The sequence below is a fragment of the Bos indicus genome, chromosome 9 (assembly GCF_029378745.1).
Source record: "Bos indicus isolate NIAB-ARS_2022 breed Sahiwal x Tharparkar chromosome 9, NIAB-ARS_B.indTharparkar_mat_pri_1.0, whole genome shotgun sequence".
NCBI lineage: Eukaryota > Metazoa > Chordata > Mammalia > Artiodactyla > Bovidae > Bos > Bos indicus.
In genome coordinates, this window is record NC_091768.1 from 83,389,725 (window position 1) to 83,414,828 (window position 25,104).

At 38.1% G+C, this 25,104-nt stretch overlaps 1 long non-coding RNA gene across 1 annotated transcript; it reads left to right on the plus strand.

Moving 5' to 3' along the window:
- The first annotated feature begins 9 nt into the window (after positions 1-9).
- LOC139184842 (uncharacterized) lies at positions 10-14,295 on the plus strand. Its single transcript, XR_011568354.1, has 3 exons — positions 10-1,128; positions 4,565-4,738; positions 13,050-14,295. It is a non-coding gene; the product is annotated as an uncharacterized lncRNA (long non-coding RNA).
- The last annotated feature ends 10,809 nt before the right edge of the window (positions 14,296-25,104 follow it).

Consider the following 25,104-nt stretch of genomic DNA (forward strand, 5'->3'; position numbering starts at 1 on the left):
TAGGCTGAACGTCAAAGGAGGAGGTGGCACTCTAAGCGGATTTAGAAGTGGGCGGGGCTGCTGGCTGAAGGTTATGGGTCCTACTAGAAACAGATATTAAGAGCTGTGTCTTTAATAAAAAGACGAGAATTCTGCAGGTACACTTTGTAAATTGTTTCTAGAAAGCAGCCACTAATCAGTTACGGTTGAAGTTTGTCTCAGAAGTTATTTTAAAAGACTCTCCAGGGAGATGTGAGTAAATATTTTAAGATGAGGAAAAAACTACACGTATTGTGACGAAGCTGGACTTCCAATATCTTAAGCTATTTTTTTTTTTTCCCCTTTTCTTCACTGGGTGGTAGTCTTTTCTCTTGGAGGTAGGCTTATGCCTAGGTAAACTCCGAAATCACTGAGCAGCTTCAGAACCAAGAGCATGGAAAATAACGGCTCAGAGAGTAAAGAATCTGCCTGCAATACGGGAGACCCCAGTTCGATCCCTGGGTCGGGAAGATCCCCAGGAGAAGGAAATGGTAACCCACTCCAGTATTCTTTCCTGGAGAATCCCACGGACGGAGGAGCCTGGTGGGCTACAGTCCATGGAATCTCAAAGAGTCGGACTCGGCTAAGCGACTAACACTTCCAGACATGGGGCACTCGATGACTGAGTACCTAATGAGGACTTTGAATTATGCTGCGGAAGGGCGTCTTGGCCTGTGTGATCACAGAAGCACAAAAATAAGTTCTTGCCTATAGGAGGATCCGTTAGCTTTGGAGACAGTCCAGAGTGGTCGATATTCTTAGTACCGAACTTCATGACAAACCTCTAAATCTAAGAGAAGCTATTTCCGTAAACAAAACCACTTAGAATACAGTGGAAATCAGTGACCTTATCCAGAGTTTCCGGAGGCAAGCTAAAAAAGTAGTCCTAGTGCTGGAAGAGTAGGCAAGCAGAATCCCCCTTCATTGGAGAACTAAGCCTTTTATTAAGTGCAGGATATAATGGAGTTTTTCTTTTGGAAGTGTAATTTGAAACTCCATACTTAAATGTATATGGCGCTACGACAGGTGGTCTTTGATAGTTTTATGTCACACTTCACCAATGGAATAGAAAATCAAGCTCATAATTTTACCAAGTCCTGCTGGTGCCAGGTAGAGATATTTTAAAATAAGCCCAGCCTCATTTCATTTTTGTTCAATGTTATCGAGTAATTAGTCTCTACAGACATTATTGTTAACCTGTACAAAAATTGTAAACTAGGGATCCAGTTATATATCTAGAGATGTTATTTCAACTCTCTTATGTAATACAGAGAATTCTAATACAGTAGCATATGCTTACAATCAAGATTTTAACAGTTTTTACAATGGTATATATGTTCAGTCCTGTATTTTCAAAGTATAGCCTTTGAATAGTTCTCTATGGAGTAACGTGTTTTTCAATATAGAATCACCAGAGCTAATTTCAGAAAACGTGACTCATTTTTGCACCTTAGCATTCTGGAAGCTCCCAGCTGTGAAGCAGCTGTTCACGCCTCAGTTCAGTTAAGTTCAGTTGCTCAGTCATGTCCGGCTCTTTGCTACCGCATGGACTGTAGCATGCCAGGCTTCCCTGTCCATCATCACCAACTCCCGGACCAACTCGAACTCATGTCCATCAAGTCAGTGATGTCATCCAACCATTTCATCCTATCTCATCCCCTTCTCCTCCTGCCTTCAATCTTTCCCAGCATCAGGATCTTTCCCAGTGAGTCAGTTCTTCACATCAGTTCAGTTCAGTTTAGTCCCTCAGTCGTGTCCAACTCTTTGCGACCTCATGGACTACAGCACACCAGGCCTTCCTGTCCATTACCAACTCCAGGAGTTTACCCAAACTCATGTCCATTGAGTCAGTGATGCCATCCAACCATTTCATCCTCTGCCGTCCCCTTCTCCTCCTGCCTTCAATCTTTCCCAGGATCGGGGTCCTTTCAAATGAGTCAGTTCTTCACATCAGGTGGCCAAAGTATTGGAGTTTCAGCTTCAACAACAGTCCTTCCAATGAAAACTCAGGACTCATCTCCTTTAGGATTGACTGGTTGGATCTCCTTGCAGTCCAAGAGACTCTCAAATGTCTTCTCCAACACCACAGTTTAAAAACATCAATTCTTTGGTGCTCAGCCCTCTTTGTAGTCTAACTCTCACATCCATAGATGACTAGTGGAAAGACCATAGCCTTGGCTAGATGGACCTTTGTTGGTAAAGTAATGTCTCTGGTTTTTAATATGCTGTCTAGGTTGGTCATAGCTTTTCTTCCAAGGAGCAAGTGTCTTTTAGTTTAATGGCTGCAATCACCATCTGCAGTGATTTTGGAGCCCCCCAGAATAAAGTCTGCCACTGTTTCCACTGTTCCCCCATCTATTTGCCATGAAGTGATGGGACCAGATGCCATGGTCTTCGTTTTCTGAATGTTGAGCTTTAAGCCAACTTTTTCACTCTCCTCTTTCACTTTCATCAAGAGGCTTTTTAGTTCCTCTTCACTTTCTGCCGTAAGGGTGGTGTCATCTGCATATCTGAGGTTATTGATATTTCTCCCTACAGTTTTGATTCCAGCTTGTGCTTCATCCAGCCCAGCATTTTGCACAATGTACTCTGCATATAAATTAAATAAGCAGGGTGACAATATACAGCCTTGACGTACTCCTTTCCTGATTTAGAACCAGTCTGTTGTTCCATGTCCAGTTCGAATTGTTGCTTCTTGACCTGCATACAGATTTCTCAAGAGGCAGGTAAGGTGGTCTGGTATTCCCATCTCTTGAAGAATTTTCCAAAGTTTATTGTGATCCACACAAAGACTTTGGCGTAGTCAATAAAGTAGAAGTAGATGATGTTCCAGAACTCTCTTGCTTTTACAATGATCCAGTGGATATTGGCATTTTGATCTCTGGTTCCTCTGCCTTTTCTAAATCCAGCTTGAACATCTGGAAATTCATGGTTCACGTACTACTGAAGCCTGGCTTGGCGAATTTTGAGCATTACTTTGCTAGCGTGTGAGATGAGTGCATTTGTGCAGTTCACTCCTGGCAGAATTCAATTCATCCACCCATCTAGATGCTAAAGATGTAATAGCATTCTCAAGTGGAAATCAATTGATTGGACATCAGCCGATCAGGGTATCACTCAGTGTTCATAGAGTTCAACTGCCTCTTCTTGAAACTGTAAATGTGGTCAAAGTCAGACTACTTGCTTCCCTGTGTGGTCTCACTAGGCCAAATTTATAGTTACAATTCCTTTTGGGGACTAGATTTATTCTAATCTTGCCCCTAACTCTGGTCTTCTGTTTTAGAAAGATTGTTACAAGTTTTTCTCAAGGAGGACTGATTGAGAGGGAGTAAATGAGTAAATGCAAATTTAAATCCCTTTGCAGGCAGAAACAGCATAACTGATGCTTTATGAGTAGAACCTTATTCTTGCAAAGCCCATTCATGTACATTTTCCCATTTTGATTCTTGTAATGATAATATGAGATATTTTAATTTTTCATCTTACAGAAGAGGAACCTGAGACTTAGAAAAGTGACGTGCCACAGGTTAGCTCTAACGGAATAAGAGGATCTAGAACTCTTGACTCCTCTGTCTAGGCTGTTTCCTCTTTATTACTAATTGTGTTGCCTATCAAGTAAAAAGAAATAATTTTTCACCAAACTTTATAGATTGTCAAAAAAAAAAAAAAAAAAGACAGGAGGTGTGATGACACAGTGTATCAACAGTGAGGATCATTCAGACCCAGCTCTCCTTTATAGAAAGATCATTAATAAAATTCCTTGAGAAGTTTATTCCATATTCTACTTAGATTTGCCTACTCTGTGGAAGTGAAGCCAATGGCCACTCAGTGTTATTAAGGCTAGGCAAAGAGGACTCTTTGTTTCCATTTTCTTGGCTACCTATCTGCCTTAGGACTGTTTTTCCTCTTTCTGACAAAGTGAAAATATCTGGGTCAAAAATCACTATTTCAGAATGAATTACAATGTCCAAAACTATTGTTAAAATGTGTCTAGTATTAACAGGGAGAAGGTGATGGCACCCCACTCCAGTACTCTTGCCTGGAAAATCCCATGGATGGAGGAGCCTGGTAGGCTGCAGTCCATGGGGTCGCTAAGAGTCGGACACGACTGAGCGACTTCACTTTCACTTTTCACTTTAATGCATTGGAGAAGGAAATGGCAACCCACTCCAGTGTTCTTGCCTGGAGAATCCCAGGGATAGGGGAGCCTGGTGGGCTGCTGTCTATGGGGTCGCACAGAGTCGGACACGACTGAAGTGACTTAGCAGCAGTATAACAGACAGTGGAGGGAAGAAGCATTGTTTTGGGAAACTGGTGCTGGTTGAGGTGATCAGCTGTGTTGAAGTGAGTGTGTACCAGGTCAAACAAATAAGAAACAGTATCAGATTGGGCATGCTTTGCTGTAGCATGACTGATACATTAGGAGACAGGAGTATGTGACTTGAACACAAATCTTCCTATTTAGAACTTCAAAGATTTTGTTTGGCTAACCATGGATAGGTTTAACTGTTAACTGTCAATTTAATTTTTCCTTGATAATTTGCAGGTCAAATTTATTTCAAAGTCCAAGGTTTGTTCTGTCTCCACTGCTGCAAGCTCAACCTGTAAACTGCCAACTGTACCTCTCATAATTTATAAAGCAAAACGTGTAATCTATACCCCAAATGCTGCACAGGACATGGATTTATGACATAAGGAGAATGGAATTCACCATTTCTTTGTAAGTACTTATTTTGGATGTTAATAAAGCAATGCTTGTAAATTAGGTAAACTCAAGGAGAAAGCTGAAGTTGGGTCTGATGGGTAAGGAAAGATGTGAGATTATATACAGTTTTTATCAATGAAGATAAGATAACCTGTATCCTTGATACCCTTCTCAGTTACTCCTCACCTCCATTCCCTGTTGTTACTTTTTCCAGTGGCATATTGTTTCCCCCAACTGGTTCTGTCTATATGGCCTCTCAGCATTAAGGAATAGGGACATTGTAGATAAATCTCTTGATGCTTAGACTTAAGTAGTATTTACTATGCAATTTTGAGAAATACAGAACTGAAATATTTTTGAATATTTCAAGAGCCACTATCATGTGTCATTTTAAAATATACACATGATGTGGCACTTTCAGAAAGAGTCTACATTCTCATGGAAACTTAGTCATAGTAGTGTTAGCATAAAATGATGCTTGTCAAAGGATAAAGTACCTTTCTAAAGCTTCCATCCACTAGAAGGTCAGCACTGTGCTCAGGTTTGACCATTGGTGTATTGTTTAGGTGAATATTGGTGACAATGGTAAAATTAGGTTTGAGTTTCCACTTTTCTTTAAATCATATTAAATTCCCCTTTTGCTTTATTATTGTTGTTTAGTCACTAAGTCATGTCCAACCCTTTGTGACTCCGTGGCCTGCTATGGCTTCTTTTCCACCATGCCAGGCTTCTTTGTCCTTCACTATCAACTGGAATTTCCTCAGACTTATCTCCATTGACTCAGTGACACTATCCAACCATCTGATCCTCTGTTGTCCTCTTCTCCTCCAGCCCTCAATCTTTCCAAGCTTCAGGGTCTTCTCCAATGGGTCAGCTCTTCACATCAGGTGGCCAAAGGATTGGAGCTTCAGCATCAGTCCTTCCAATGAATATTCAGGGTTGATTTCCTTTAGGATTGACTGTTTTTGATTTTCTTCAGTCCAAGAAACTCTCAAGAGTCTTCTTCAGCACTGTAATTCAAAAGCATAAATTCACTGGCACTCAGTCTTCTTTATGGTCCAACTCTCATATCTGTACAAGACAACTGGAAAAACCATAGCTTTGAATATATGAACCTTTGTCAGCAAAGTTTCTGCCTTTTAATATGCTGTCTAGATTTTTCATAGCTTTTCTTTTTTTTTGATTTTTCATAGCTTTTCCAAGGAGCAAATGTCTTTTAACTTCATGGCTGTAGTCACCATCTGCAGTGATTTTGGAAAAAAATCACCAAGAAAATAAAAATCTTTCACTGTCTGCACATTTTTCCTTTCTATTTTCCATGAAGTGGTGGGATTGGATGCTATGACCTTAGTTTTTTGAATATTGAATTTTAAGCCAGCTTTTTCACTTTCCTCTTTCACGGTCATCAAGAGTCTCTTTAGTTCCTCTTCACTTTCTGCCATTAGGGTGGTATCATCTGCATATCTGAGGTTGTGGATATTTCTCCCAGCAATCTTGATTCTAGCTTGTGATCCATCCAGCCCAGTATTTTGCATGAGGTATTCTGCATATAAATTAAATAAGCAGGGTGACAATGTACTCTGGGACCTCTGCCTTTTCTAAACCCAGCTTGTAATCTGAAGGTTCTTAGTTTAGGTACTGCTAAAGCCTAGCTCGAAGGATTTTGAGCATTACTTTGCCAGCAGGTGAAATGAGTGCACTTGTACAGTTGTTTGAACATTCTTTGGCCCTCCGGGCCCTATGTGAAGTGAAATTCAGTCAGCCGTGTCTGACCATTTGTGACCCATGGACTATACAGTCCAAGGAATTCTCCAGGCCAGAATACTGAAATGGTAAGCAATTTCCTTCTCCAGGGGATCTTCCCAACCCAGGGATCAAACCCAGATATCCCACATTGCAGGTGGATTCTCTACCAGCTGAGCCATCCTCCTTAAATAAACTTAAATACCTTACCTACTGCACAGTGGTAGCATTCAGTTCAGTTAAGTTGCTTAGTCGTGTCCGACTCTTTGCGACCCCATGAATCACAGCACGCCAGTCCTCCCTGTCCATTACCAACTCCCGGAGTTCACCCAAACTCATGTGCATCAAGTCAATGATGCCATGCAGCCATCTCATCCTCTGTCATCCCCTTCTCCTCCTGCACCAAATCCCTCCCAGCATCAGGGTCTTTTCCAATGAGTCAACTCTTTGCATGAGATGGCCAAAGTATTGGAGTTTCAGCTTCAGCACCAGTCCTTCCAATGAACACCCAGGACTGATCTTTAGGATGGACTGGTTGGATCTCCCTGCAGTCCAAGGGACTCTCAAGAGTCTTCTCCCAACACCACAGTTGAAAAGCATCAATTCCTCAGCGCTCAGCTTTCTTCACAGTCCCAACTCTCACATCCATACATGACCACTGGAAAAACCATAGCCTTCACTAGACAGACCTTTGTTGGCAAAGTAATGTCTCTGCTTTCTAATATGCTATCTAGGTTGGTTGTAACTTTCCTTCCAAGGAGTAAATGTCTTTTAATTTCATGGCTGCAATAACCATCTGCAGTGATTTTGGAGCCCCCCAAAATAAAGTCTGACACTGTTTCCACTGTTTCCCCATCTATTTCCCATGAAGTGATGGGACCGGATGCCATGATCTTTATTTTCTGAATGTTGAGCTTTAAGCCAACTTTTTCACTCTCCACTTTCACTTTCATCAAGAGGCTTTTCAGTTCCTCTCCACTTTCTGCCATAAGGGTGGTGTCATCTGCATATCTGAGGTTATTGATATTTCTCTCGGCAATCTTGATTCCAGCTTGTGCTTCTTCCAGCCCAGCATTTCTCATGGTGTATTCTGCATATATGTTAAATAAGCAGGGTGACGATATACAGCCTTGAAGTACTCCTTCTCCTGTTTGGAACCAGTCTGTTGTTCCGTGTCCAGTTCTAACTGTTGCTTCCTGACCTGCATATAGGTTTCTCAAGAGGCAGGTCAGGTAGTCTGGTATTCCCATCTCTCTCAGAATTTTCCACAGTTTATTGTGATCCACACAGTCAAAGGCTTTGGCATAGTCAATAAAGCAGAAATAGATGTTTTTCTGGAACTCTCTTGCTTTTTCCATGATCCAGTGGATGTTGGCAATTTGATCTCTGGTTCCTCTGCCTTTTCTAAAACCAGCTTGAACATCAGGAAGTTCACGGTTCACATATTGCTGAAGCCTGGCTTGGAGAATTTTGAGCATTACTTTACTAGCGTGTGAGATGAGTGCAATTGTGCAGTAGTTTGAGCGTTCTTTGGCATTGCCTTTCTTTGGGATTGAAATGAAAACTGACCTTTTCTAGTCCTGTGGCCACTGCTGAGTCTTCCAAATTTGCTGGCATATTGAGTGCAGCACTTTCTCCTTGCTATTCTTTGGAACTCTACATTCAGATGCTTATATCTTTCCTTTTCTTCTTTGCTTTTCACTTCTCTTCTTTTCACAGTTATTTGTAAGGCCTCCTTAGGCAGCCATTTTGCTTTCTTGCATTTCTTTTCCATGGGGGTGGTCTTGATCCCTGTCTCCTGTACAATGTCACGGACCTCCGTCCATAGTTCATCAGGCACTCTATAAGATCTTTTCCCTTAAATCTATTTCTCACTTCCACTGCATAATCATAAGGGATTTGATTTAGGTCATACCTGAATGGTCTAGTGGTTTTCCCCACTTTCTTCAATTTCAGTCTGAATTTGGCAATAAGGAGTTCATTATCTGAGCCACAGTCAGCTCCCGGTCTTGTTTTTGCTGACTGTATAGAGCTTCTCCATCTTTGGCTGCAAATAATATAATCAGTCTGATTTCAGTGTTCACCATCTGGTGATGTCCATGTTTAGAGTCCTCTCTAGTGTTGTTGGAAGAGGGTGTTTGCTATGACCAGTGCATTCTCTTGGCAAAACTCTATTAGCCTTTGCTCTGCTTCATTCCGTACTCTAAGGCCAAATTTGCCTGTTACTCCAGGTGTTTCTTGACTTCCTACTTTTGCATTCCAGTCCCCTATAACGAAAAGGACATTTTTTTGTGTGTTGTTTTTGCGGGGGTGGGGGGGGTGTTAGTTCTAAAAGGTGTTATAGATCTTCATAGAACCGTTCAGCTTCAGCTTCTTCAGCATTACTGGTTGAGGCCTAGGCTTGGATTACCAGCATATTGAATGGTTTCCTTGGAAACGAACGGAGATCATTCTGTCGTTTTTGAGATTGCATCCAAGTACTGCATTTTGGGCTCTTTTGTTGACCATGATGGCTACTCCATTTCTTCTAAGGGATTTGTGCCCACAGTAGTAGATATAATGGTCATCTGAGTTAAATTCACCCATTCCAGTCCATTTTAGTTCGCTGATTCCTAGAATGTCGACATTCACTCTTGCTATCTCCTGTTTGACTGCTTTCAATTTGCCTTGATTCATGGACCTGACATTCCAGGTTCCTATGCAATATTACTCTTTACAGCATCGGACCTTGCTTCTATCACCAGTCACATCCACAGCTGGGTATTGTTTTTGCTTTGGCTCCATCCCTTCATTCTTTCTGGAGTTACTTCTCCACTGATCTCCAGTAGCATATTGGGCACTTACACACAGTAGTAGCATATAATCGTCAATTATGTTCATATGCATTAAAGTCCCTTCTTGATTATTAGATCCTAAGAATTAACTTTAAAAAAATAAACCAAATCCATCCAACCATCCAGGTAACTCTAGTGAAACCAACGTAAACACAGATATTTAGAAACCACTAGAGCAAGTGATTTCCAACTTAAAAACTAATTGATTCTTTGATGGTTAAAAAACAAGCTCATGTAAACCAAATCCTCATTTTCCATAGCTATAATGTTATAAACTGGGGTACCAATCCTGGAAATCTTTTCATACTTCAAAAATGCCAAAATCACCTTCACAAGAATTAACTAAAAATAGATGACAGATATTGGGTTAGCCAAAAAGTTTGTTTGGGTCTTTCAATAATGTCTTATGAAAAAACCAGAACAAACTTTTTGGTCAACCCTATAAATATAAAATGTAAAAGTATAAAACTCTTAAAAGATAGCATGGAAGAAAACCTAGAAGACTTTGGGTATGGTGATGATGGGGGTACTTTTAGATAGTACACCAAAAGCATAATCTGTGAAGAAAAATAACTGATAAGCTGGGCAGTTATTATTTTATTAATTTTTTTCAATAAAACAATAAATTATTTATTAAATTTATTAGATTTAGTTCTTTAAAATTGAAATAATCTGCTGTACAAAGACAATCTCATGAGAATTAGAAGATGAGATACAGAGTACTAGAGAATAATGCAAAAGAATCATATGATAAAGGACTATAACTGCAATCATTAGTTAAGGGATACATAAGACTTCCCTGGTGGCTCAGATGGTAAATAATCTGCCTGCAATGTGGGAGACCCACATTCAATCACTGGTCTGGGAAGATCCTGTGGATAACAGAATGGCTACCCACTCCAGTATTCTTGCCTGGAGAATTCCATGGACAGAGGTCCATGAGATCACAGAGAGGTGGACACGACTGAAGGACTAATACTTTCATACAAGATAAAAAGATATAAGATGCAGCTTCTAAAATATAAAACCTGGTGGAGGTAGAGAGCAGAAATATAGAGCCTTAGAATGTTATCAAACTTAAGTTCTTATAAGTTGTTATATGTAAGCCTAATGGTAACTGCAAAGCAAAAAGCAGATGTACAAAAGTTAAAGAGAAAGGAATTAAAAAATACCAATAAGCAAAGTTAGCAAATTACAAAGGAGGAGAGAAAGAAAAGAAAGAAACAGAGAGGAGCTGTGAAACAACTAGAAAATAATTAACAACATAGCTGTAAATAAATACATATCAATAATTACTTTAAATGTAAATGTACTAAATTCCTCAATCGAAAGACATCGAGTGGCTTAATGGGTAAAAAATAAGACTCATCTTTATGCTTCTACCAAAGACTCACTTCAGAAATGCACAGACTGAAAATGAAAGGATGGAAAAAGCTGTTCTATGCAAATGGAAACCAAAAGAAAGATGGGGTAGCTATACTCATATCAGACAAAATAGACTTTAAAACAAAGACTATAATAAGAGACAAAAAAGGACATTCTATAATCATAAAGGGGTCAATCCAACATCAGGGATCTAACATTTGTAAATTTTTATACACCCAACATAGGGGCACCTAAATACATAAAGCATGTATTAACAGACAAAAGTGAGAAATAGAAATGTAATAATTTATATCAATGGGTAGATCGTCTAGACAGAATATCATTAAGGAAACATCAGATCATATGTTTTATGTAACAAATATACACAGAACATTCCATCCAAAAGCAGAATACATTCTTCCAAAGTTCACAACAAAGGACATTTATGAAAAGCTCACAGCTAACATCATATTCAGTGAGGAAAAAATGAAAACATTCCCTTCAATAACTGGTGCAAGGCAGTAATGCTCACTCTTACCACTTCTATTCAATATGGTACTGGAAGTCTTAGCCAAGGTAATGAGTTAAGAAAAGAGAAATAAAAAGGATCCAAATTGGAAAGGGAGAAGTAAATTTTTCTCTATTTGCAGATGACATAATTATATATGTAGAAAACTCTAAAGACTCAAGTAACAAAACCTGTTAGAATTAATAAATGAATTCAGTAAAGTTGAAGGGTACAAAATCAACATACAAAAATCAGTCATGTTTCTATACACAAACAACACAAAATACAGAAACTGGCTGAAAAGGAAATTAAGGAAACAATTTAGTTCACAGTAGCAACAAAAATAATAAAATATTAGATGTAATTTGACATAATACACAAAAGACATACACTGAAAATTACAAAGCATTGGTAAAAGAGATCAAGAGACACAGATAAACGGAAAGACATCTTTTGTTTGTGGATTGGAAGAATTCATAAAATATCCATATTACCCAAAGATTCAATGGAAGATTGCATAGATTCAGTGCATAGGTTCAATGTAAGCCCTATCAAAGTCCCAATGACATTCTTTACAGAAGTAGTATAACAATTCTAGTATTCATATGGAACCCCAAAAGAATCTTGAGAAAGGAAAACAAAGTTGGAGGTATCATACTTCCTGATTTCAAATTATATTACAAAGCTATATCAAAACAGTATCCTTGCAAAAAAAGACATATAGGCCAGTGTAACAGAATAGAGAGCCCAGAAATAAATCCACACAACTGTAGTCAACTGATCTTTGACAAGAATGCTAATTACCCATAATAAGGAAAAGTTAATCTCTTCTCAATATTGGGAAAACTGGATATCCCCATGGAGAAGAATGAAATTTGACCCTTCTCTTCCATCATCTACAAAAATCACCTCAAAGCAGATTAAAGGAATAAACATAATTCCTGAAACTGTAAAACTACTAGACTAAAATATAGGGGAAAAGCTTCTTGACATTAATCTGGGCAATAATTTGTTGGATATGATGCCAAATCACAGGAGCAAAAGCAAAAACAGACAATGAATTTTGTCTATTTTTCAATGAGATTGCAAGGAAAAGCAACCTACAGAATGGGATAAAATATTTGCAAACCATATAATTGGTATGTGGTTTAATATGAAATATATAGATAATTGGGCCAGTCAAACAGCAAAAACAAACAATAAAAACAAAACAAACCTGATTAAAAAGTGGACTAAGGGCCTGAATACACACTTGTCAAAAGAGCACATTCAAATGGCCAACAGGTATATGAAGGTAAGGGTGCACAACATCCCTAATCATCAGAGAAGTGGAAATCAAACCTACAATGAGCTATTACTTTAAACTTGTTAGAATAGCTATTACAAAAAGGCAAAAGAGATGCTGACAAGGCTATAGGGAAAAATAAACTCCGGTACACTTTTGATGAGAATGTAAACTAGTACAACCATTATGGAAAACGGCATAGGTTTTCCTCAAAAAATGAAAAATACAGCTGCCATATGATTTAGCAATCTCATATCTAGGTAGGTAACCAAAGGAAATAAAATCAATATCTTGAAGAAATCTGTACCCCTGTGTTCACTGAAGCACTATGCACAATATTCAATATATAGAAACAATCTAAAGTGTTCATCAATGGATTAATGGATAAAGATGATGTGAGTACATATATGTTATTGTTGTTCAGTCACTAAGTCATGTTTGACACTATGCGACTCCATGGACTGAAGCCTGCCAGGCTTCCTTGTCTTTCACTATCTCCTGGGGTTTGCTCAAACTCATGTCATTGAGTTGGTGATGCTATTTAACCATCCTCTGTTTTCCCCTTCTCCTTTTGCCTTCAATCTTTTCCAGCATCAAGATCTTTTCCAATGAGCCAGCTCTTCACATCAGGTGGCCAAAATATTGGAGCTTCAACTTCAGCATCAATACTTCCAATAAATGTTAAGACTTGATTTTGTTTAGGATTGACTGGTTTGATCTCCTGGCTGTCCAAGAGACTCTCAAGAGTCTTTGCCAGCACCACAATTCGAAAGCATCAATGGACAAACCTGGAGGACAAGTGAAATAAGCCAGACACAGAAAAACAAATTACTACATGATGTAATTTATATATGGATTCTAAAGCATTTGAACTCATAAAAGCAGAAAATAAAAAGGTGTTTTCCAGGGACTTGGGGATGGGAGAAACGGGGAGATGTTGTTCAAAGAGTATACACATTCAGTTATGCAGGATGAATCACTTCTGGAGATTTAATGAACAGCGTGTGACAATGGTGGTTTAGTCACTAAGTCATGTCTGACTCTTGCGACCTCATGGACTGTAGCCCACCAGGTGCCTCTGTTCATGGAATTTTCCAGGAAGAATACTGGAGTGGGTTGCTGTTTCCTTCTCCAGGGGATCTTCCCAACCCAGGGATTGAATCTAGGTCTCCTATACCACTGACAGACTCTTTATGATTGAGCTACAACAGTTCTCTGTGACTATACTTAATAATATTGTATGGTATACCTGCAATTTGCTGCAAGAGTTGATCTTGAGTGTTCTCACTACAAAAACTGTGATAGCAATGTGTGGTTATGGATATGCTGATTAACTTGATTGTAGTAATCGTGTCACAGTGTACATATATATTAAACCATCAAGTTGTACGCTTTAAATATATACAAGTAATATTTGTCGATATCTCAATGAAGCTGAAAAAATGGTAACTGAGAAATTTCAACAGTTTGAACTGCCCTCATCATAAAATGATTCATTTGTAATCAAATAGGTATTATATATCTCATTGTATTTTGATCCTTTGAAAGGTAATTATCCATGTAGAAGAAATTCTTAACCAAACGATATTACAGTAGCTAGAATGCTTTGCCTGTACCAAATATTTTTAACAAATGTGTGTTTTCTATATTTTGTTTGATAAGAGGTGGGAGGAATTTCACCTGTTCTACCAGAAACCAATAAAGGAGTCCTGTTGCTTTAATGACTATTTCTCCTGTGCAGAATATTTGTTCAATTTTGTTCCAGTTAAATGTAGTATATGAAAATCAATTTGAAATGCATAAATTTGTGTCATTAAGGAGGGTAGTTCATAGTGGATATACTGGCAGAAATGGAATATTTAATCAAACACTAAAAAAAAATCCAAATTATCAGTGATTATTACCCTGATTACAAAAAAAGCATCTTCTTATGTAAAATAGAATATTTATGATTGTGTATTTTCAGTCATCTAGAATACAGGTATGTATTTGGAAAACTCTTCAGATTTATTAAAGTTCCTCTGCCCTAAATTAGAAGCAGTTTTAGTTAAGTTTTTCATCATTCTCATCCACTTTACAGTGGAGCTTAAAAGAGGTATACTATTTTTATAGTGACTGCTGACTGTATAGTCATTAGAAAATTCGAAATAGTGAAATGAATGATGGAAAAATGTGTTTGTAGATATAAATGAATTTAGGTTCCTTGTATCATATGCTTTATTTTTTAATTAGAGATAAATATGATTATGTGGAAGTCACAAAAATTGTTTCATTAATGTTATGTCATATGGGTCTCTTTGCTATTTCAGGGAAGTTTTTTTTTTTTTTTAACCTGGTATGTTAAACTCATTTGTGGCAAGCATCAAAATATCAGTTTAAGCAGATTTCCTAACTTAGTCTGAATTTCTCTTTATAATTTAATATCTTTTCATTTCTTGGGGAAACATGAGAGTTTTTCTACGTAGGACCAAATTTTAGGAAAATGATCATCACCCACCTTTTGAAGGAAAATGCTATGACTTGGTAGAGAAACTGCCTGAAAATTATAGGAAGCTCTACTAGTTTGAATAAAGTTTCAAATAGTGCACAGACAAGGTAAAAACACAGGCTCAATTCTGTAGAGCTGACTTCTCTGCTACATTATTACTATATAATACAAAGGAAAATTTATGAAGTCCATGAGGCAGATATACCCTAGGCAGACACTAGCAATATGAATATAGTTAAAGGAGAGCTTTCCTGGCTCAGGCGGTAAAGAATCTGCCTGCAATACAGAAGACCTGGGTTCGATCCCTGGGTTGGAAAGATCCCCTGGAGAAGGGAATGGCAACCCACTCCAGTATTCTTGCCTGGAGAATCCCATGGACAGAGGAGCCTGGTGGGCAAAGAGTCGGACATGAGTGACTAACACTAAAGGATATAAAAACCAACTTCCCACTCCTCTATCAGTAAAATATCCCCCTCACAGCTGCTTTGGTACTTGATAGTATATAAGTGAAAGAAAGTGGAGTCACTCAACTGTGTCTGACTCTTTGCAACCCCATGGATCATAGCCTACCAGGCTTCCCCATCCATGGGATTTTCCAAGCAAGAGTACTGGAGTGGGTTGCCATTTCCTTCTCCAGGGGATCTTCCTGACCCAGGGATCAAACCCAGGTCTCCTGCGTTGCAGGCAGATGCTTTACCATCTGAGCCACCAGATATTTATTTCTTTGGATAAAGATATCACATGCAGCAATTTTTTTTTTTTTTACTTTACATATGATATATTCTGTTCAGTAAATATTTTGCAGAATTAGATGCCAAGTTCTTTACAAGTTGTGGGAATATAAAGTTGAATGAGATAGAATCCTTGTCAATTTTTATCACTGCCTATTAAGAAAAGATAGCTGTGTTAAAATTAGTATAATGAACTTTTGTATGTGCTGTGGTAGAGTGCTGATTATTGTGAGGGCATAAATGTACAAATGAAAAACTATTGGAATGGTTAGAATTTTCTGAGGGTAATTGAGTGTTGAAGGATTAATAGGTATGTACCAGGTAGTCAAGTGTGCCTTAGGAAGCATCACTATGAACAAAGCTAGTGGAGCTGATGGAATTCCAGTTGAGCTATTATAAATCCTGAAAGATGATGCTGTGAAAGTGCTGCACTCAATATGCCAGCAAATTTGGAAAACTCAACAGTGGCCACAGGACTGGAAAAAGTCAGTTTTCATTCCAATCCCAAAGAAAGGCAATGCCAAAAAATGCTCAAACTACTGCACAATTGCACTCATCTCACACGCTAGTAAACTAAGGCTCAAAATTCTCCAAGCCAGGCTTCAGCAATACATGAACCGTGAACTTCCAGATGTTCAAGCTGGTTTTAGAAAAGGCAGAGGAACCAGAGATCAAATTGCCAACATCTGCTGGATCATTGAAAAAGCAAGAAAGTTCCAGAAAAACATCTATTTCTGCTTTACGGACTATGCCAAAGCCTTTGACTGTGTGGATCACAATAAACTGTGGAAAATTCTGAAAGATATGGGTATACCAGACCACCTGAACTGCCTCTTGAGAAACCTGTGTGCAGGTCAGGAAGCAACAGTTAGAACTGGACATGGAACAACAGACTGGTTCCAAGTAGGAAAAGGAGTACGTCAAGGCTGTATATTGTCACCCTGCTTATTTAACATCATGAGAAATGCTGGGCTGGAAGAAGCACGAGCTGGAATGAAGATTGCTGGGAGAAATATCAATAACCTCAGATATGCAGATGACACCACCCTATGGCAGAAAGTGAAGAAGAACTAAAGAACCTCTTGATAAAAGTGAAAGAGAAGAGTGAAAAAGTTGGCTTAAAGCTCAACATTCTGAAAACGAAGATCATGGCATCTGGTCCCATCACTTCATGGGAAATAGATGGGGAAACAGTGGAAACAGTATCAGACTTTATTTTGAGGGGATCCAAAATCACTGCAGATGGTGATTGCAGCCATGAAATCACCATCTGCTTGCTTCCAAGGAGCAAGAGTTATGACCAACCTAGACAGCATATTAAAAAGCAGAGACGTTCCTTTGCAACAAAGGTCCATCTAGTCAAGGCTATGGTTTTTCCAGTGGTCATGTATGGATGTGAGAGTTGGACTATAAAGAAAGCTGAGCGCCGAAGAATTGATGCTTTTGAACTGTGGTGTTGGAGGAGAGTCTTGAGAGTCCCTTGGACTGCAAGGAGATCCAACCAGCCCATCCTAAAGGATATCAGTCCTGGGTGTTCATTGGTAGGGCTGATTTTGAAGCTGAAACTCCAATACTTTGGCCACCTGATGTGAAGAGCTGACTCATTTGAAAAGACCCTGATGCTGGGAAAGATTGAGAGCAGGAGGAGAAGGATACGATAGAGGATGAGATGGTTGGATGGCATCACCGACTCAATGGACATGGGTTTGGGTCAACTCCAGGAGTTGGTGATGGACAGGGAGGCCTGGCGTGCTGCTTGTCATGGGGTCGTAAAGAGTCAGACACGACTGAGTGATTGAACTGAACCAAACCAGGTAGACAAAGAGATAAGGTATCCTCAGTAAAAAGAGCCTCTTGAATATGAAAGCCAAGAGGTATAATACAGACTGGATTATTTGAAGAAATTGCAGGATTTTGGACATAGGTGGCTCTTTTGGTCTAAATGTTTATGTTGTTTTGGTGACAAAGTCATGTCCGACCTGTTTGCGACCTCATGGACTGTAGCCCACCAGGCTTCTCTGTCCGTGTGACTTCCCAAGCAAAAATACTGGAGTGGGTTGCCATTTCCTTCTCCAGCGGATCTTCCTGACCCAGGGATCAAATCCACGTCTCTTGCATTGGTAGGTGGGTTCTTTACCACTGAGCCACCAGGGAAGTCCAAATGTTCATGTGTCCCCCAGATTTATATGTTGAAACCCACCCCCTAAGGTGATGGTATTGGGAGACGGGGTCTTTGGGACACGATTAGGTCCTAAGGGCAGAGGCTTTGTGAATGGAATTATTTCTCTTATGAAAGAGACTGCTCTTAGATCTCTTGCTGCTCATGGCATGTAAGGATAAGAACAAGCTTGTAAGCTAGGAGAGGGTCCTCACCTGTCAGTGCTGATTCCCTAACTTCAGACTTCCAGCCTCCAGAACTTTGAGAAATAAATTCCTGTTGTTTATAAATCACCCATTCTCTTGTGTTTTATTATAGCAGCCTGAATAGACTAAGACAATGGCCACTTATATTTACATAGCAAGTTAGAGTTTTAAAAATATATTTGTTTTCACAGATTATAATAAATATGAAAATGGCATGGGGACTCTCCTAATAAAACCTAGTCAACTAGATTAGTATTACATTTGCTAGGAAAAGTAGAGCCTTCAGGGACTGGGAAAGAAGGTGTATACAACACTTATGATAAGCAGTAACCCAGCTGAGTCTGTCGTGCTCAACTGCTTTTGTGAGAGTGGCCAGCTGAATTAATGATTTGTTGGTTAGGGCTACAGAAAAATAGGAAGAATTGTTCCAGACATGAGATTAAAAAGCCATTAGAGAATGAGCACTGCCTAAGTCACAATTCCATCTGTATCTGTCTCTTTTAGAATATTGTAATCAGAGAATAGTGTGTTTGGTTGGTTAACACACCAGTTAAGAAACAGAAAATATTATTTACTTTTCAAATTATGCCCAGATTTGTGTGTATGTGGTTTATGCATTGAGAATACAATAGGGATAAATGCCATGCAAGCAGTGAGAACAGATATACTGGAAGACTAGGGCCCTTTTTTTTTTTTTTGAAATGTGCACATTTAGCTTGTGATACACAACTTAATGATTCCTTAGTGGTAGCATAAGAAAATTCCAAATGAGTTTTGTTGTTGAAATATAAGCAAATTTAGCTGGAGAATAGTAGCATGAAAAATAATCTGTCTTCCATAACTTGTGGGAAGCAAAGCTGCTTTAACTGGCATAAGCACGCGAATATTTTGTTTCTCCCTGAAATATCAAATCTCTAACCAGAAGATAGGCATTTACTTTTAGCTACAGTAACTAGACACTAAGACAACTGAAAGAGTGATGGTATCACTCTCTCGGGCAGAAAGAGAGGGAGGCCTGTGTTTGTAAATCTTCTTTCAGTTATCTATCACATTTAGTCAGTTATTAAAATTAAATAAGCATGATTTTGTAACTCGAACATATGTTGTGAAAGGAAGTTTATATATAAAAAATAAATTTCAGGATATAGGAATATACAACTCCCTTTCTAAAGTAAATCTGGAATGAAAAGTTGTATAGTTGTCCGGAAAGATATTAATTATGTATTTAAATAAGCTGAAGTATTAATATAATGAATTACCAACTCTATTGTTCTCGTCATATACATGATAGACTAAATTTAATTTTTAAAAAGCTTTCCTTGCAAAAATGTATGATATAAAATGGTTCTTGTAAGTTATTCTAAAAGACTTTGTTGAAATTACCTGTTCATCAGATAATAGTAGGTATTAAACTCACATAGGGGTTTCTCCCAAGTTTAACTATCTATATCTCTGCCAAGACAGATGTTTAAATTACAGGGATTCTTTTGTGTCGTATTTACTTTAAAAGTTAATCTATCTCTAATTTTTCCATTTGTGACACTCTTTAGAACTTTATTTCATTTTTTATTGACTCTCTAGCTCCAACTGCAGGAATTAGAGGTTCATTAACTTGATAGGACTGTTTAAAGTGAAAGAAAGTGTTAGTTGCTGAGTTATGTACAACTCTTTGCGACCCCATGTACTGTAGCCCGTCAGGCTCCTCTGTGCATGGGATTCTCCTGGCAAGAATACTGGAGTGGGTTGCCATTCCCTTTTCCAGGGGATCTTCTGGACCCAGGGATGGAACCTGGGTCTCCTGCATTGCAGGCAGATTCTTTACCATGTGAGCTACCAAGGAAGTCCAAGGAAATGTTTAGTTATTTTTAAAGAAAAATTGTTCTTTATTTCCAGTCCCTCAAAATTACAGTTATTGAAGATAATGAGACCAATGATTAATTGTTCCTGAAAGCAATATTTAGCCTTTCATACCGATAGAGAGATTGTCATCAAGATAGAGTGCGCTTGCATGTCCTGATATCTGGGAGGAAATTATCTGGAGGTAAATATAATTTTTTAATGAAAAATGCGTGATTGTTGATAATTTAACTGTGCATTTTTAAAACATCATCGGTTGAGAAGAAATCTATATGCAGTTAGAAGAATTCCTTATGGATTTTGGCTTATATAACAAAGGCAAGAAATCTGAAAGAGGGCGATTGCAGGTTGTGTATAGCACCTCGAGGATAACATTTCACTTTGTTAGCATCTCCATGCTCTCAGTGGCCCTCTAGACATTGTCTCAAGATAGTTGCAGCATTTGCAGCCACCAAAACCACATAACCAGTATCCTGAATAGGAAGGGCTGGGACATAAAAGTTTCTTCTTGCAAAGTCTATCTTTTTATATAGGAACACAAATTTTCCCCAGAGCCTCCTAGCAGACTTTCTCTTATGTCTCATTGAGTATAACTTGTCATATGGGCACCTCTATCTCCAAGAAATTTGGGAAAATATTTAATGAAGGAAAGTGGGATAGTGGGATTTCTACGACTAGTTTTTATTAACCATGAGTCATTTTCTAGGCAAAAGACTTACCTTCCCTGAGATCAAGGAATCTTAGCCAGCTAGCTGAATATAACTAAGATTCTGTTATGGAAGGCTTGACAAGAGATAAAATAGGATTTTTTCTGATGTTCTGGAATTAAGGCTAACACCCAAAGCTAGTATTAAAAGCAGAAAGTATTACACTTGTTATAGCCTGTGTTACTGTTTAGTTGCTAAGTCGTGTCTGACTCTTTTGCAACTCTGTGGGCTATAGCTCACCAGGCTCCTCTGTCCATGGAACTTTCCAGGCAAAATGCTGAAGTGGGTCTCCATTTCCTTCTCCAGTTGCAGTCTATACCTACCAGCAGTTGGAGCTGACCATCATCCTTTAGAACCTGCTGAGATTTGCCAGTTCCAAGAAGAGACTCTGACACCACCTATCCTGTCACTTGTAGTCATTATAAGGGAAGTCATTGTAAGTGGGCTTTGTTTACAGAAAGAAGCTGTTCTGTCTCTCTTCTTAGCTTGAACTCCCAAGAAGATTGTGATGACTGCAAGAAGGGAATTGGCATTTTGTTTCCTAATATCCACTCACATCTGCCTGTGAATTCTCAAATCATTTGGTTACATAGACACAAGTAACCAAGAGAACTTGTAAAACTACTTGTGACATTAGCTACTTTTCTCTGCTCTTTTCGCATAGATGCTTATCATGTAAAATGGTTTTGTTGACTCATGTGCCCAAAGATTCTGAATAGTTTTGTGAGGCATAGTTTTTAGAGGTTAATGGTGATCTATTTTGGTACTACTCTGATGCTATTTCAGCTATGGTCCCAAGAATATCCAGATTATTTCTTCTCCCCTCTCCACTTAGGTTTCTGTGCAAGGTCCACAATCTAAGAAAAAATAGAATAGACATCCAAGAACAACATCATTAATGATCATGCAAGCTTCTAGTAACCCCATAGTAAAGTAGAACTGAGAAATGCATCTTAGACTCAAGTTCCGAGCTGTGACACTATTTTATTCAGCCCCACTTCTCAACTGGTTCAGGTATGCTCAATGATGGAGGAATCAGTCAGAGTGAAGAGGACAAGAGAAATGAGAGAGGTAAGCAGATAGCCTGGTCCCAGATCTCAGCCTCTAGGGTGATAATTGTAGCTAAGTTAGAATGAAAGTATAAAAAGGTCTTTGAATCAGATATGGAATTAAACTTTTAAATGAATAACTAAATTTAAAAAATGAATCAGACAGTTCTAAATGTTAAAATGGTTAATAAATTATATAGATATCATGATGACAGAATAGTTTCTCAGGAAGAAAATGAAATACAAGGGGGTGGGGGTTTTGTATAGCTTTTTGGAAAGCAAAACAAAACCAATTATTTCATCTTTATAACCCAGTGAACTCTCTAATAAATCAGTCTCATGGAAATGTTATTGTGTTTGTATATCAAGTACACGGTTGTGTTCATACCTGTGCTGTAGTGTGTATTTATATAAGTAAAGAGGTGTGTACAAATTGTTATTAGCTATAAACTCAAGACAGAAAATAGAAAATGTATATTAAAGGAGAAAAGGTATTTTAAACAAGTGAAGGTTAGTATTAAAAGTTCAGCATCAAGGAATATAACTACGTGGAAAATTGGTGCAGTTAATGAAAGTGAAAATCACTCATGTCTGACTCTTTGTGATCCATGGACTATACAATCCATGGAACTCTCCAGGCTAGAATACTGAAGCGGGTAGCCTTTCTCTTCTCCAGGGGATCTTCCCAACCCAGGGATCAAACCCAGGTCTCCCAGATTGTAGGCAGATTCTTTACCAGCTAAGCCATAAAGGAAGCCAAAGAATATTGAAGTGGGTAGCCTATCCCTTCTCAGGCGAATCTTCCTGATTCAGGAATCCAGCCGGGGTCTCCTGCATTATAGCAGATTCTTTACCAACTGACCTGTCAGGGAAGCCCAGTTAATAGGATATCAGTATTACACTGATACAATTCAGGAATTTTACTCATGGAGTAAGAATTATTCTTATGGAACTTATATTCTGTTTATTTAATACTTGTACATGCTAAGTTGCTTTGGTTGTGTCCGACTCTCTGCAACCCCATGGACTGTAGCTCGCCAGGCTCCTCTGTCCATGGGATTCTCTAGGTAGGAAGACTAGAGTGGGTTGCCATGCCTTTCTCCAGGAGATCTTCCCAACCCAAGGATCGAACCTGGGTCTCTTACATCTCCTGCACTGACAGGTAGGTTCTTTATTACTAGCAACACCTGGGAAGCCCTTATTAATGCTTGCTGGGAATCAATTAAATATATTACTTTGAGTTTTCTAGAAGTCAGTGCAAAGCAAAAGCATATTTTAATATGTAATTCAAGGCAACATAATGTAGAAGTTAATTAGTTGCTTAAAATATAGACATCACTTATACTAAGACCAGAAAGAGATGTCACCTGAATGTCTCAAAAGAACACTATGTACTACAAAAACAATATCCTCAATATCTTCACTGAAGAGCCGATGATGAGTTTCCTAAGGTGCTATAAAAAAATGAAAACATGGATGAGATAGAGTAGCAATAACAATTTTTATTACAAAAATAAGTGTATCACCTAAAAAAAAAATATATATATATACTATTTTTCAGAAGGATTTTTCTTGTGGCTTCAAATTTTATGTTTGAATGTCAGGGTTATCTGAGATTATTGAAACCACAAGTAAATTTGACATTTTCATGTAGTTTCCTCTGTTGAAGAGGAGCAATGTGTGCTGTTTATATTATGTATAATCTAAATTGGGAAGAAATGAAGCTCAATTGGCTTTTATTGAGTTAAATACCCACTTGTTATTTCTAGTTTTTAAAGCTCAACACATTAGAACTGAAAATATGTGTTTTGATAGTCATTGATCACTGCAAAAAGAGTTTGGAGTGAGTCTGTGTGTGCGCGTGTATGCTTTGATCTTTAATAAATATTTGTTGAGTAAATGAGAGGATGGTTGAGTATACTGCTTTTAGTCATTCAATGGACTAACTCCTGAACTTTCTGGTATTATGCCTTATTATATCTTAGACAGAATCTGAGCGCTTTCTGTTAAAATAAAGACACTGAGCAATATTATTAGAGTGGTCTATAACATGGCTTGTAAAATGACAGGATTTTTAATAACTTGAATAAGGGAATGGATATATGAGTGCACAGTAACTCTTTTATTTTTAAACTTCAAAGTGAAATCAATAATTACAATAAGGACCTGACCCAAAATTAAGATCTGAAAATACTCAGTAACCAGTCATTAAGAACAACATACATCTAGAAACTGTTTTCTTTAGCCGGCTGTTTCTATGTTGAAATCTGTAATTGGCAAAAACAAAGCAGAACAAAATTACAGGCACAGGGAAAATAGTAAGCCAACTGAAACTCTTTTGTACCTTAGAGACTTTCGCTCCCTTTTTTGGTTATATATCCTGGAACAGGCTACCAGGACTTAGTAAAATTTCTAATTTGGAAATCCTAAAAAAACAGAATAAACAGACAGAACCGATATTGTACCTTTTACCTTTTTACTTTTTACTCAGTCATTTATGTTCCTTTTCTCCTTTAAAACCAAGGTCAATATTTGCTGCATCTATCAAGTAGTCTCTGATTCTTGACCATGACCCACCGCTGGGTGTCATCTCAGCTCTTATGGGTTTAATGAAACATTGTCATCCATGGTGATGTTACATCACATTGTTCTTATACATTTCTTACCTTCCAAAATTAGGGCTCTTTACCTGTTTTTGAATAGAAAACACCAAAAGTAGTTTTTAAAAGTGATGTATCACTTAAGATTTTTGGAGTTTTAGAATTGTTCTATCAGTTGGTTAACACTAAAATGATTTGATTTTGCAAAGTATGCTCCTGAGGGTTTATTAGAGCAGTGGATCCTGACCAGCAATACTGGGAGCTCCAGAGGTTCCTTGAAGGTTACTGTGTGGGAAACTCGAAAACATAATGTTTTAAAAATTGAATTATATTTGATTTATATTGTTGCTTTACTTTCTGTTGTGCAACGAAGTGTTTCAGTTTATATATATATTATTTTTCATGATCTTTTCCATTATGGGTTATTAGAGGATACCGACGATAGCTCTGTGTGCTATACAGTAGTACATTGCTGTTTATCTATTTTTATGCAGTAGTTTGTGTTTCTAATCACAAACTCCTAATTTATCCTTCCCCCATCGCTTTCCCCTTTGGTAACCATAAGTTTATTCTCTATGTGTCTGTTTCTGTTTTGCAAATAAGTTCATTTGTATCATATTTTAGATTCCACATATAAGTGATATCATGTGATATTTGTCTTTTGCTGTCTGATTTAACTTCACTTAGTATGATAGTTTCTAGGTCCATCTATATTTGTTGCAAATGACATTATTTCCTTCTTTTTTATGATTCAGTAGTATTCCATTGTGTGCTTTGTGTGAATGTGTGTGTAAAAAAAAATATATATATACATATATATATAACATCTCCTTTATCCACTCATCTATCA